Source organism: Megascapheus bottae, chromosome 29 (assembly GCF_031878675.1).
Source record: "Megascapheus bottae isolate mThoBot1 chromosome 29, mThoBot2.hap1, whole genome shotgun sequence".
NCBI classification, from domain to species: Eukaryota; Metazoa; Chordata; class Mammalia; order Rodentia; family Geomyidae; genus Megascapheus; species Megascapheus bottae.
In genome coordinates, this window is record NC_143537.1 from 9,744,989 (window position 1) to 9,760,108 (window position 15,120).

Consider the following 15,120-nt stretch of genomic DNA (forward strand, 5'->3'; position numbering starts at 1 on the left):
GGAGCTTGTGAACTCAGGGCTTGGTCACTGTCCCTGAGCCTTTTTTATTTTTATTTTTGCCAGTCCTGGGCTTGAGCTCAGGGCCTGAGCACTGTCCTTGAACTTTGTCAAGGCTACAGCTCTACCACTTGAGCCTCAGCACCACTTCTGACTTTTTTCTATGTATGTGGTATCGACCACCCCCCCTTTTTTCACAGTACCACTTCTGGCTTTTTTTCTATGTATGTAGTACCAAGGAATTGAACCCAGGTCTTTGTGCATGCTAGGCAAGCACTCTACCACTAGGCCAAACTCCCAGCCCCCCTGAGCCTCTTTTGCTCAAAGCTAGCAGTCTATCATTTGAACCACAGCAACACTTCCAGCTTTTTCTGTGTATGCAGTACTGAGGAATCAAACCCTGCACTTCATGCATGCACTCTACTACTGAGCCTTGTTCCCAGCCCTTGACCTTTTTGTGCGTGTGTGCGTGCGTGCGTGCGTGTGTGTGTGTGTGTGTGTGTGTATCCAGAGGGCTTTGAAATTTAGAGGAGAGATGATCCCATTTGGCATGGAAGCCACAAGATCACGTTGCCATTTGGACCTCTCAGAATGTTCTAGCATTTGAGTTCTCTGTACCTGGGAGAGAAAACATGGAGGAGATAGGTACAGGGCTGGTAGAGTGGACAGATGTCAAAAGGGCAGGCACTTGTCCATCTGTGGAGTGATGGAGATGCAGCCACGGTGGCCTTCTATGGACATGGCCTGGCACTCTTCACACTGACCTCGCTCAGAGGAGGCTAAACCAACCAGCCCAAATATTCCCTGAGGCACCAGTTAGGTCCCAGAACCTTCCAGAGGAAAGGGCTCATCTTTCATTCTCTAGAATGAGAGTCCAAACTCAGATATTTACAGGAAAGTGGGCCAGTTCTGGGCTGGGAAGAATTGGCAAGCTGAGCCCGACTTCTGGGGATGGCCACGAATCAGCTGCAGGAGATAGCCTGGACACAAAGGTTCTAGCCAGGAATACGTAATTTGGAAATGGTCAGCTACTGAATGGTGTTTAAAGCCAGGACCCTGGAGATGACAGGGACAGGTAGAGAAGAGACGTCTAGGGCCTGAGGCTCAGAGACAAAGAGGGACCCTAGGGGAGGGACAGAGGTGAACTGTTACATGTTATGGAGTCCAAGGAATAATGAGCCTAAGGATGGACTTAAGAAAGGAGTCAGAATCCTGGGCAAGGGCAGTGTAGGGGTACTGGTAGAGGCGGGGCGTGGAAACCAGGACAAGAGGGTTGTTGAAGGCAGCCAAAAAGTTCCATTCCTTGTCGGAGTGGCCCCCAAAGGACAGAAGAGTGAGAGGAGAAGCATTAGAGAAAGATGGTCTGACGTCAGAAAAAGGTTTTTCTTTTCAGAGAGAGAGGGGGGAAAACAAGCCAAGCTTGTTGCCTTCTGGAGGACAGGGACGTTTGGGTGGCACTGGTGTGGGGGGGCAGTGAGCGTTGGCATAGAGCCCTCGAGGGGCAGGTGGGGTTGGCATCTGGCAAACACAGAAAGGGGGTGCCTGCCATGTGGTGGTAGGAGGGTAGGCAGAGCGATGGGCACAGATGCAGGTGGGTGGGGGCGCAACTTCTGTGCTCAGGGCTTCTATTTTCTTAGCAAAATCGGAAGAGGTTGTCGGCTGAGAGCTGTGAGGAGGAGGTGGAAGCAGTCTAGGAGAGAGGGTGTGAATAGACTTAAGGAAGGAGTAGGATGGCTGAGCAGTCTGCAGGTTGCATTTACCAAGGGTTGAGGCTATGTGAATTTCATGTGAAATTCGGGGGGTGGTGGGGGGGAGTGAGGGGTATAGCCTCTTGGTAGAAAGTGGGTTCAGTCTGCTTTGATTCCTCAGCACCACAAAATTAATTAATAAAACAAAGCAGATAAGCAGGGCGCCTGTGGCTCACACCTGTAATCCTAGCTGCTCAGGAAGCTGAGATCTGAGGATCATGGTTGGAAGCCAGCCAGGGGAGGAAAGTCTGTGCAATTCTTTATCTCCAATTAACCTCAAAAAAAAAAAAAAACCCAAAAAACTAGAAGTGGTGGAGCTGTGGCTCAGATGGTAGAGTGCCAGCCTTGGGGTGGAGGAGAAAAAGTTAAGGTTCAGTACCCAGGTCCTGAGTTTAAGCCCCACTACTGGCACACACACACACACACACACACACACACACACACACACACACACACACACAGAATAAGTAAGCAATCAGACAGACTGTTCAGCTCAAGTAAGGGTTTATCATCAACCCTGATCAGCCTGAGGGGCATGCGTAGAAGGGCAGATCATTGATTTTACTGAGAGTTGTGACTTTGACAGGCTGACTATACTGTGTAGCAAGGTAGAATGTGAGGTTAGATCGTGGCTTCCAAGCTAGGTCATGAGTGAGATGGGGTGCGGGGCAATTGAGGAGGATAGATATGAGTCTGTATCTATAGAGTCTAGAAAGAATTGTTAGGGTAGGGTATAAGTGGGAGGGAGCAGAAGAAAAAGACAGTGTTTCTTTCAGGGCGAAGTTGGCACAGTGAGGAAGTGATACCCCTGGCAGAAAACCACTAGTCTGAAGCCTGGCTACATTGAGGGCAAGACAGGTAATTTTTGTGGAAGTGGGATCTTGAAGAGGTCAAGAGCTAGAGGCCCTTGAATAAAAACAAACAAACAAACAAACAAAACAAAACAAAACAAAACTATAGTAAGGCTGGGAATGTGGCTTAGTGGTAGAATGCTTGCTAGCATGCATGAAGCCCTGGGTTCGATTCTTCAGTACCACATAAACAGAAAAAGCCACAAGTAGCACTGTGGTTCAATTGGTAGAAGGCTAGCTTTGAGCACAGAGAGGCTCAGAGTGAGTGCTCAGGCCCAGAGTTCAAGCCCTAGGACCAAACAAACAAACAAACAAAAATGCAGGCACTGATGGCTCATGCCTGTAATCCTAGCTACACAGGAGGCTGAGACTTGAGGCTCTCAATTCAAAGCCAGCCCAGGCACATAAGTCCTTGTGAGACTCTTATCTCCAATAAACAATTAAAAAAAAAAAAAGCCAGAAGTGGCACTGTGGCTCAAGTGCTAGGGTACTAGCCTTAAGCGCAAGAAGCCCTGGGGCAATACTCAGGCCCTGAGATTAAGCCCCAGTACCTGCAAAACAAAATAAACAAACTACAATATGAGAGATTCTGGGGAGAGCAACTCACATCCTTTTAGATTGATCGATTGATTGTTCTGGAGCTTGAACTCAGGGCCAATGTACTGTCTCTGAGCCTTGATGCTCAAGACTAGAGCTATACCACTTGAGCCTCAGCTCTACTTCTAGTTTTCTGGTGGTTAATGGGAGATAAGAGTCATACAGACTTTCCTGCCTAGGCTGGCTTTGAACTGCAATCCTCAGATCTCAGCCTCCAGAGTAGTAGATGTGAGCCACCAGTACCCAGGTTAAGTCTTTGAGACTCTTATCTCCAAGTAACGAGGTAAATCCTGGAATTAGAGACTTGGCCCAAAGTCAAAGGAGCAAAAAAAAAAAAAAAAAAAGCCAAATGAGAACTCTAGGTCCTGAATTCAAGCTCCAGTACTGTCACTAAAAATAAATAAAATAAAAATAAAGTGATAGTAATGGATATCTTTATTTTGTTCCAGTCTTCAAAAGGAAAACTTTGAATGTTTTACCACTAAGTATTATGCTTGTTTTAGTTATTTTAAACAGACAATCTTTATAAGATTATGAAAGTTTCTTTCCATTTCTGGAAATGGAAATTCTGGCAGAATTTTTTGTTTTATAATTATTCATCCATTTAATCCAACCAATGTTAAATTTTATCAAATGCTTTTCCTGCATCTGTTGAGATTACCATATGTATGTCACACACACACACACACACACACACACACACACACACACAAGCTAAGCAAGTGCTCTTCCTGTGCTTTGTTTTATATTCTACATGTGTTTGGTTTAATAAACTTTTATTAAATTCTGTTCTCAAATCATATTTTCCTAGTTTCTTCTTCCTTTTCTTCCTCCTCTTCCTCCTCCTCATATTCTTCCTCCTTTTCCTCTTCTACTTCCTCCTCCTCCTCCTCATTCTCCTTCCTCTCCTCCTTGTCTTCCTCCTCCTGGTCTTCCCCCTTCTCCTTCTTCTCTTTCTCCTCCTTCTCCTTGACCCTCTCCTTCCTCTCCTCCTTCTCCTTTTTAGTGCTAGATTGATGCCAGGTACCCAATGGCATCTTCTAAAAGCCTTATTGTTTTGTCCTTTCCAACAAAGATTTTTTTTTTTGCCAATCCTGGGGCTTGAACTCATGGCCTGAGCACTGTCCCCGGGCTTTCTCAAAGCTAGAGCTCTACCACTTGAGCCACAGCACCACTTCTGACTTTTTTCTGTGTATGTGGTACCAAGGAATTGAACCGCGTCTTTGTGCACGATAGGCAAGTACTCTACCACTAGGCCACACTCCCAGCCCCAACAAAGAATTTTATTTTGTATGCCAATCCTGAGGCTCAAACTCAGGGCCTGGGCAAGCATATGTTTGTTGTGGACCTACCCCATTATCTAATTCCAAAATATTTTCATCGCAGCCAAAGGAAACCCTTGTAATGAAATGCGGCACTCAGCTTGAGGGGAGCCCATGATAGTTCTGGAGAGCCATGGCAGGAGTCATGATGATACTGGGACTTCACGGCAAGAATCCACTTGACACATTTGTGACAGCCCCTAAGAAAAACCACGCACTGGGTAGTTTGTGGGCAGCCAATTTTGAGGAGTGAGCTTGGCACCTACATTCTTGCTGACAACCAGATATTTTGCTTCTGGATTCTGCTTCTGTATCTTGTTTAGCTTGCATAATAGAGGAGAGTTGGAAAGATTCCACTTAATGCATAACCCCCCTTCCCCATTTTGGGGTATAAAACCCTCTGCATGTTGTTACTCGGGGCTGCTTCTGGGGTTCTGATTGCTAGGAGTAATCCCGGTTGATTATAATTGGCTATTGACAAATTATTAACAGTTTTGAGTCTGTGGTCTGTTCCCTGGGGGTCCTCACCTCGTTACATAACCATCAAGCCACAGTTCTCCATTCCATATCTTCTTTCTCACCCTCCATTTCTCCATTCCTGTCACACATGACCTTCATTCAATCTTATCTCCTCCCGTCCTTAGCGACTTCCCATCTGAGTTCTGTCTCCACAGACGAACCTATTGTAGGTATGTTAGAGAAATGGAATCACACACCTGGGCACAGATGGCACATGCCTCAATCCCAATTACTCAGGAAGCTGAGATCTGAGTATCATGGTTCAAAACCAGCCTAGGCAGGAAACTGTGAAACTCTTATCTCAGAAAGAAAGGTAGGAAGGAAAGAAGAAAGATTGAATCATATACATTACTGGCACTGAGCAAGTAGTTTTGAAGCTTACTCATGTTGCAGAATGTATCAGCACCTCATTCCTTTTTGGGGGGCAGATTTGGGGAACTCCTGCTAGGCAGGTGTTTTTGCATTTAAACTATTTCCCATACTTTTATTTTATTTATTTACTTACTTACTTATTTACTTATTTTTGTGCCATTACTGGGGCTTGAACTCAGGTCCTTGATCTCTTACTTGACCTTTTTGTCTCATGGCTGTCAATCTACAACTTGAGCCCTTCCAGTTCTAGTTTATTTCTTATTTTATTTTTTTCTGGTTAATTGGAGGTAAAGTCTTTTTGCCTTGTCTGCCCCAACTGGCTTTGAACTGCAATCCTCACATCTCAGCCTTCTGAGTAGCTAGGATTTCAGGTGTGAATCATAGGCACTTGGTTTCTTCTTTTATTATTATTTTTTGCTATGGATGAAGAAGATTCAATTGTAGATTAAAAGTACAATTTTAACATTGGAAATAAAATATTTTTAAAAATCCTCAAGAAGTAACGTATCCACTATCTGATGAATATAACTGTAATCCCTCTAAACATTATCCTGATAATAAAACATAATAAAATAATTATACCCAGATATAGCCAGTGACTCATGCCTGTAATATGATGAGGCTGAAATCTGAGAATCATGGCTCCAAATCAATCCAGGTAAGAAAGTTCATGAGACTCTTAACTCCAAGTAACCATCAAAAAAAAATTTTTTTTTAAATCCAGAGCTAGGGCTGGGAGTTTGGCCTAGTGGTAGAGTGCTTGCCTAGCATGCACGAAGACCCAGGTTCAATTCCATGGTACCATGTACATAGAAAAAAGCTGAAAATGGTGCTATGGCTCAAGCATTGAGAAAGCCCAAGGACAGCACTCAGGCCCTGGTTCAAGCCCCAGGACTGGCAAAAAAAATAAATCCAGAGCTAGGGGTCAAGTGGTAGAGAGCAAAAAGGCCCAAGGATAGTACTCAGGCACTGAGTTCAAGTGCCAGGACCTGCATAAACAAACAATTCAGAAAGAAGCACTTGACTGATTTTGATAAAGGTATGTAGACATTTCAGTCAGAGGAAAACTGTCTTTTCAATAAGTAGTGCTGGATATTCTCATGCACTACAATGAAATAGACCCTTATCTCCCACCATATGCAAAAATTAACTCTAAATGAAGCAAAGATGCCAATGAATCAAAGCTAAAGTCATTAAATCAATGTCTTAAGCAAACAGAGATGTAAATCTCAGTTGTTTGGAGTAGGAAATGGTTCCTTAGTCACAAAATCAAGAGCATAAAACTAAAATAAAATGAAAATATTGTGCAACAAAATGCAATAACAAGTAAGTATGAGAAAACCTAGAAAATATTTTCAGCTGATATATGTGACAAGAGATTTTTATCTCAACTCTGTAAAGAACTCTTATAATTGAATAATAAAAAAAAGTTATAGGCTGGAGGCATGGCTCAACAGTAGAGTACTTATTTAACCAGCATGCGCGCGCACACGCGTGTGCACACACACACACACACACACACGACATAGATTATGGTAAATGATCTGAACAGACATTTCTTCCAAGAAGATATAAAAATGGCTAATAAGGATTTGGAGTATAGTTAGTGGTAGAGTGCTTACCTAACATGTACAAAACATCAAGTTCACTCCTCAGCAATACACACATGTGCGCACACACACACACACACATACACACAGTTAATAAGCACATATCAATATTCAACATTGTTAACTATCAGGGAGGTGAAAATCCAATCACAAGCACAATGATTCTATCTTCAAAAAGACAGATAATAGCAAATGTTGGCAAGGATGCGGAGAAATTAAACCCTCATACAATGCCAGTACGAATTTCAAATGGCTCAGTTAGTCATGTTAGGAGTTAGGGTTGGGTTCTTGCCTGGAATCTCAGCTACTCAGGAGGCTGAGATCTTAGGATCACAGTTCAAAGCCAGGTAAGGCAAGAAAGTTCATGAGACTCTTATCTCCAACTAAGTATCAAAAACCCAGAAGTGGATCTGTGGCTCAAGTGGTAGGTAGAGTGAAAAAAGCTAAGGGAGGGCTGACAATGTGGCTTAGTGGAAGAGTGCTTGCCTAGCATGCATGAACCCCTGGGTTCAATTCCTCAGTGCCATATAAACAGAAAAAGCCAAAAGTACACTGTGGCTCAAGTGATAAAGTCTAGCCTTAGCAAAAGAAGTTCAAGGACAGTGCTCAGTCCCTGAGTTCAAGCCCCAGCACTGGCCAAAAAAAACAAAAACAAAAACCCAACCAAACAAACAAAAACTCTTGCACTGAAGTATTCCCCTACCCCAAATTCCATTTTAATGAAATATCCAGACTAGGCAAACCCAAGAAAGTAGAAAATTGATTAGAGATTATCTAAAGTTGAGAATGGAGTAACTGCTTAATGGCTACCATGTTTTGAACGGGAGGGTGATAAAGCCTGGTATCATTGATTGCGGTGATAGCTGTACAGCTCTGAATATGCAACAAAAATACACTGGACATTTTAAATGGGAGAAGTATGGGATGTGGAGAAAAAGATCTCTCATAGCCTTGGCCCAAGCTGTATTGAGTTAGGGGGAAGCAGAGGGCTGAGGATTATATTTGTATGTGGACAAGCAGTACACAGAGAAGGTTCAGGAGACTCAGCTGATCATGAAGGCTTCTAGAAGGAGACCTGATGGAAATCAGGCATCCTGCAGCCCGGAGGCCATTCCCACCCCTATCTCCAGGGACACCCCATTACATTCCTCAGTGACATCAAGAGGCTGAAGGAAGCTGGCAATGCTGACTGGCTTTCTGAATCTCTCCAGCCTTCTTTGACACTAGTCAGACTGGCTAGGCCAGTTGTCTCCTAAATGTGCCACTAAAATGTAGCCACCTGGAAAGTCTTACCACACCCTGCCTCACCCTGGAGCCCTTCCTTGGAAATGCTGCTTCCCCAGCCAGAGAGAACAAGGGACACAGCCAGAGTTCCAGCCTATCTATCCTCAACCATTCATTCATTCATTTTGTTGGTTGTGGAGCTTGAACTCAGGGCCTTGGCACTGTCCCTGAGTTCCTTTGCTCAAGGTTAGTGTTCCACCAGTTGGAGCCACATTTCCACTGCTGAATCTTTTGTTTGTTTTTGATTGGTTAATTGGAGATATATTTCCAAGAGAACTTGTCTGCCCAGGCTGGCTTTGAACCTGATTCTCCCATCGCAGGCTCCTGAGTAGCTAGGATTACAGGAGGGAGCCACTGGTGCCTCACCTATTTATTTTTTTGTACCAGGTCTGGGGCTTGAGCTCAGGGGAATATTGTTCTTAGCGTATTTTTTTTTTTCCTTTTCTTTTGCTCAAGGCTCTATCACTTGAGCCATAGTTCCACTTCAGGCTTTTTAGTGGTTAACTGAAGACAAGAGAATCATGGGCTTTTCTGCTCAGACTGATTTGGAACTGTGATTCTCAGATCTCAGGCTCCTGAATGGCCAGGAAGACACTGCGGCATGGCTTTGTTAGTGTGTGTGTGGTCAGACCTGTTGCTTTATGGGGATCAGCAAAACCACTGAGCTCTGTCTCTGACTATAACCCCTGCCACCACTGATAGTCTCTAAAGGTCAAGAGGCTCCTGCTCTTCCTTCTCTCCCATGACCAAGAAACTGACATACTAGGGTGCTTAACGTTGGGATCTGATTTGCCCAGAGCCTTTCTCAGCCTTCCAAACCTGTTCATTTACATTCTCTTCCAGCCATCATCTTTGCATAGCCTTATGCAAGCTGATCTCCCTTCAGGGAGTGGCCACTTTCTAGGAAGGCCATATTTGCCTTGATGCTTTCTTACAGATAGATGCCCACTCATTCTGTCTGGACCAAAGCCAGCAAGTGAAGACACACTACAAATTCTTGGGCTCCAGGGTTGTTGTTGTTGTTTGGTGCGGGGGGGGGGGGGAGGGAGGAGCACAGGTCCCAAGATGCTGGGTTAGGATGCTGGGTTAGGAAGCTTTATGCATTCCTAGAGCAAAGATGCTCATTAATTAGCATAGAACTGAAGGCTCAGAGAAAACCTGTAGGTAGTGGTATTTCTCAAACATATTGGTTCATCCAGTTCACTATTTTTCAGGGGCACATCTCAGGAAAAGTTTGTCCCCATAATAAAGTCCTGTGTCAGGCATTATTATGGCCCAACGTCTCCTCTCCTTGCACTTGGGGTCTCTTCTTCACCTATCTCAACCAGGCCCAGCTCACAGCTGCTCCCACCTGCTAAGATCCCCTCCCCACCTCTTGCTTCCCTCACCCAGTTTCCCATCTTGTACCTACAACTGCCTTTTACTCTCTGGATGACTGACTGTCCTTCCCCATTCATTCCTCTGGGGAACGTCCTGCCAGGGCCTTTTCCAACAGGAATTGCCCCCTGTGAGGTTAGGGTGCAGTAGATCACACTTGGCACCAAGCCAAGGGGGCAGTCTTTTTAAAGGACTTGGAGAATCTGAGCCCCTCTCGAGCTTCTCTATTCCCCCAAGGACTCAGCCTGGGGGACCGCAGAAGAATAGGGGACAGAGCCTGAGAAAGGGTAGGGAACAGGCTTCTTCTGCCCCATCTCTGAGGCCTGGCACTGGGTGATTGAAAGATCAATAATGCTTTTGGAAAGAGAAGCCCCCCCCCTTCCCTCTTCTCCCATCCCTTCCCCACCCCCTTTCTTAGCCAGTCTGGGACACATTCCCCAGGAGGGAACTGGCCCCTTCCCAAAAACCCCAGACAAATCCTGGCTGGAGCTGGCTAGGGGCCGGGTACCCTCGGGGCAGCCCGGTAGGGCGGGGTGTCCTGGAGAGCCACGGATGGGCCTCACACCCAGGCTGGGCCAGGACACCCCGTCCTTGGCTGAGCCCCAAACCGGCTCTGTTTACAGAATCTGTCAGTTCACCCCCCATCCCCCACTTCCCCTAGCGTCCTGGGGGCTGGGAGGGGCCCGAGGGAATCCCAAGGCCACCTCTCCCTTTCAGCTGACACTCCCCCCCCCACCACACACACACCTGGGTCCCATCTTTGGGTTTCTGGGTCAAAACATGGGCTGTCACTGCACCCTGGGGAGGGGACGGGGTGGAGGGGAGGGACAAGGTGCATTTCTCTAAAGGAATTCGCAGCCAACAGAGTCCTGGCCCCTCAGGGAAAGTGAGCGACGGTGGAAAGATAGGCACAGCGCCAAGAGGCCCTGGGGGGGTGGAGGAGGAGGGTGGGGAGAGGTTCCTGGGCCAGGGGGCTTCCTGGAAGGCATCCACAATGCCAGCCAAAGGGGTGGGTGTGGGGGGGTGGGGCCCCCCCTTCCTCCCTCGCGACCCCAAACCCGTTGGGGGGGACACCAGGAGCACTTTACCAAAACTGGGGAGACTTGGAACAAATAGTTGGATGTAGCCCTGAAGAGGACAGGCTGGGGAATTTAGGACTCGGCGACGTCTTGAGATAAGGCCAACGGGCGGCCAAGCCGCAGTGACTCAGCTCCCGCTGGCCGCCAGGAAGCTCCGCAGGCCGCGACTGAGCCGGGCGGGGAGGAGGGTGGGCGTGGTCTGTCTGTGGGTGGGCGTGGTCTGGGTGGGCGTGGCTGGCGAGGCCACGCCCCCTCTCCATCCTCGGCTCCGGGAAGACCGGCCCACCACCCCCAGCTTCCCCCAGGCGCCCGGATTTCCCATGGGTTTCCCCCGATGGTAAGAAAGGTTGGCACTAAAGCACTTTGTAGGACTTTGCTGTAAGGACAAAGAAATCGAGGTGCCACAGCCACCTGGAAGTGGCCGGGCTGCAGCTTCCAGACCCCAAACCCCCTCAGAGAACCAATGGGTTACCTCAGTGTCCCTGCAGAACCAGGGACACTAACTCAATACAGATTATCAGGCTTTCCCAAGCCAATGCAGTGGCACTAATTAAGCATTTGGTGTGAGGTGGTGTCAACGGTTCCCCAGCCCTGCGTTTTCCCCTTCACCTCCCCTCTCAGGAAACTCCCTGGCACCCAGCAGAGTCCCCTGGGAATATTGCCATGCCAGTCCCTCACACGTCCTCTGGTGACATGTGGTCTTCAGAAAAGAAAAAGTAAACAACAGCAACAACAACAAAAAAAACCAACCAACCAACCAACCAACAAACAAAAAACCCACCTGACTTGCTTGCAAATGGACTAGTCTTCCAAATCTGGGGCCTTGACAAGTGACAGGCTTATGCCACCCCATTGCCACTGGCTGGCTTCTTGCCTATGTGGTGGTCAAAAGCCAGGAATGTTGCCACAGAAAGAAAGGCAGCCTAAATCCCCAAAGAGGATAGAGGAGCAAAGAGCAGCCTGCGGTGAGAAGGGCTGTCCTGTGTGTGGGTGAGGATCTTGGGATGTACTTGTGGAAGAGATGAATCAGGCCCCGTGCAGGTTGCTCACACCTGTAATCCTAGCTGCTCAGGAGGCTGGGTATTGAGGATCATAGTTGGAAGCCAGCCTGGGAAGGAACAATCCATGAGACTATTATCTGCAATTAACCAACAAAAAAGATGGAAGTAGAGGCATGGTTCCCATGGTAGAGCTCCAGCCTTGCATGGAGAAGCTAAGGGACAAAACCAAGGCCCTAAGTTCAAGTCCCAGTACTAACACACACACACACACACACACACACACACACACACTCAAAAAAAAAAGGGAGCAAGGGGTGAGATGACCTTTCACCTCCCAGCGTCTCTGTTCTGGGAGTTAGTCAGTGTCCAAGAGGGCTGGGCTGCCCAACTTGGGAAATGGAAACTTTCCCAGACTCTCCCACTTCCTTCCCCCTTTGACCTCTTTCTGCTGAGCATTGTGACCTTCCTCCTAGAGCCTCTGAGACTATTGGCAGACAAGAGAACTCCTACAGGTTCTGGCCTCACTTTACCACTGTGATCAGTGCCTAAGACTCTGGTAGTCTCTGATTCCTGGGAAGGTTGGATGGAGAAAAGAGGGAGTCTTGAGGACACAGACCTTGCTCTGAGGTTGACTTGTTGATCTAACTTGGTTCCCAGTGCCAACTTTAACCTCTTCCAAAAGGGTGCCTTCTACATCTTTGGATTGCTCTGACCAGCCAGGGTAACTGTGATCAGTCTAGAAGTCTAGCATCCTGGCTGTTTGGGGCTTTGTGCAGAAAGATCAGAGTTGATAAAGGCTGAGATTAACCTTAAATTATATGAGCCATAGCATAGAGGGGTGGGGCCTTGGGTAGCGAAGGGGAATGAGGATAGACAGCTCCTGCCCTCAAACTAAGGAGTAGTCTGAACCCAGATCTGGTTCTGTGTAGTTGAGGACAGTTTTAGAGTTTTTCGAGGGAAGTTGTAAAGTCAATACTGTCCTAACTACCAAATAATACTAAAATATCCCCATTGCATTCTCCATGCCTGAGAATTCTCTCTCCTCTGAGATGGCTCTGTACATCTGTCTGTCATGATAGGGCCTTAGACATTAATCCCTAGCTCTATGGAACCCCTCAGCTGAGTGGTTCTGATCCACCAGAAATAAGGGTCTCACCTTGAATTAGAAGGACCCCAATTTTTCCCTCTCACTCTAGTTTCCGGTCAGGTTTTCCCTCTTTCTTTGGAAACAAATCACTCTCAACTTCAAAGCATCATAATTCCCCCCAAAGAGCAATCTCGACCATGTCAAGGGGGGAAATTATTGAATTATCTTGGTTGGCAAGGGAAAAAAAAAACTAATTTAGAGCAAAGCATTTCTCCTGAAGTTTTAATAGATTTTTTTTTTTTACCTTTGATGGATTGTAATGCACAGTTGTTTCCTGGGCTTAGAAATTTTGCTTGAATCACTCACATCGCTTTTCAGCTCTTGATTTATTGTTAGAGATTTGCTTCTAAGTGTGATAAGAAACCCAGCATCCAGCTGGGAGTTTGGCCTAGTGGTAGAGTGCTTGCCTAGCATGCATGAAGACCCAGGTTTGATTCCTCGGTACCACATACCTAGAAAAAAGAAGAAAGAAAAGAAAGAAATCCAGCATCCTATTCTCTCTCTTGCCCCCTCCTCCATGCTGTTGTGGGGCTTGAACTTAGGGCCTGGGTGCTGTCCCTGAACTTCCAGTTCAAGACTAGCACTCTACCACTTTAAGCCATAGTGCCACTTGCAGTTTTCTGGTGGTTAATTGGAGACTGGAGCCTCATGGACTCTTGTACAGGGCTGGCTTTGAACCTCGGTCATTAGATCTCAGCCTTCTGAGTAGCTCGGATTACAGGCATGAGCCACCAGCACCCGGCCTCTATTTTCTCTTAAATGTGAGGGGACTTTGTTTTCAGGTCAAGCTGGCTGATGAGATATGCGTTGGCATTCCCATGTTATTAAGGCTTGGGGTTCTGGATGCATGCTCCCTGTATTTTTGCCTGGTCCCTAGAGACAGTTCTCTTCCTTGAGAAGTTTCTTATTGTTGACCCCCAAAGCAGGTATGCATGAAGATGCTGTTGGACAGTGATGACCTTTTAGGAAGCCCCAAAAGCTAATGCTCCTCTCTGTCCATTCTTTTCTTTCCAGCCAATCAACATGTCTGGCACACAGGGAGAACTCAGTAAACAGGTGTTAGATGAACTAGACGATGGCATGGCTGAGTGTCACAGCTCTGGCTTGAGCCACTGACAGTTCAGTGTCACATTAGCAAAGGAACATTTGTGTTGACATATTTACCTGGGCTCTGGGCCAGTGGAATGAACCCATCATGGCTTAGCAAAAGGAACAGAAGGGCAGAAGCACTGTCTGGCGGTCTCCATTAATAGGGCAAGGCCAGTTCTAGAAATGTCTGGAGAACCCTGTGCCATCAGATAACTCCATCCCTTTCTAAAAGGTCAGCTGTGTCCCCAGCTACCTTCCAAGAATATCAGGATATCACACTTGCAAAGGAGAAGTGGCTTTTAGAATAAAAGATAGGAAGTCTCGTTGGGAATTCGGTGAACTTCTTTTGAGCCCTTGAAATAATGATATCCATTTTATATAACGCAGAAAATTGAGGCTCAAAGAAGGGGCAGGAGCTCACATTGCTTTGGCATGCAACCAACGTGACACTGAGACCCAGATGTTCCAGTCCCTGGGGGCTCTTCTAACAGTATGTAGGAGGTTTTTTCAGGCCTTGCTACTCTGACCCTATACCCTCCTCCCACAAAAAAAATGTCTGGCTCCTTGGAAGGAATGGGGTTCCTCTGGCGTCAAAGGAGGCTACTCACTGTTCAGGGTGTTTTGTTTTAGTGGTTTTGTGTGTGTGTGTGTGTGTGTGTGTGTGTGTGTGTGTGTGTGTCTGTAAGCTGTTACTAGGGCATGAACTCAGTACCTGAACACACTGTCCCAGAGCTTTAAGGCTAAGTGCTCTACCACTTGAGTGACAGGTCCACTTCCTGTAGTTATTAGATATGAGTCTCATGGATTTTTTCTTGCCTGGGCTAGCTTTGAACTGGCGTCCTTAAATCTCTACATCCTCAGTGGCTAAAAGATTACAAGTATGAGCCACCGGTGGTCAGCTTGATGGTTCCATTTTAGAGCAGCTGACAGGCCCAGGGGAGTTCCTTCCTGAAGGTCATTGCCGTTCCCTACGGCTTTCTCCCAACAATCCTCCCTTCTCTGACCACATCTGTCCAAATATAAAAAGCCCCTGGAAAATTCAGCATCCTTCCCCCTCCCCCCCACCTTCCCCCCTCCCCTCCCAGTGATCCCTGCACCCAGAGCATGTGGGGAGAATGCTATGAGCT

General features: G+C 46.8%; 1 long non-coding RNA gene across 2 annotated transcripts in view; it reads right to left on the bottom strand.

The window, feature by feature from the left end:
- The window catches only part of LOC150044685 (uncharacterized), a 36,213-nt gene extending 25,297 nt beyond the window's left edge, over positions 1-10,916 (bottom strand). The window contains exons 1-3 of one of the 2 annotated variants that reach the window (XR_016533069.1): positions 10,766-10,916; positions 5,044-5,195; positions 4,546-4,715 (exon numbers count right to left, since the gene is read on the bottom strand). This is a non-coding gene — a long non-coding RNA (uncharacterized LOC150044685). Of the gene's footprint in view, positions 1-3,770; positions 4,716-5,043; positions 5,196-10,765 lie in introns of those variants that run through there. The other variant, XR_016533070.1, reaches the window with a different exon arrangement.
- Positions 10,917-15,120: the final 4,204 nt, after the last annotated feature.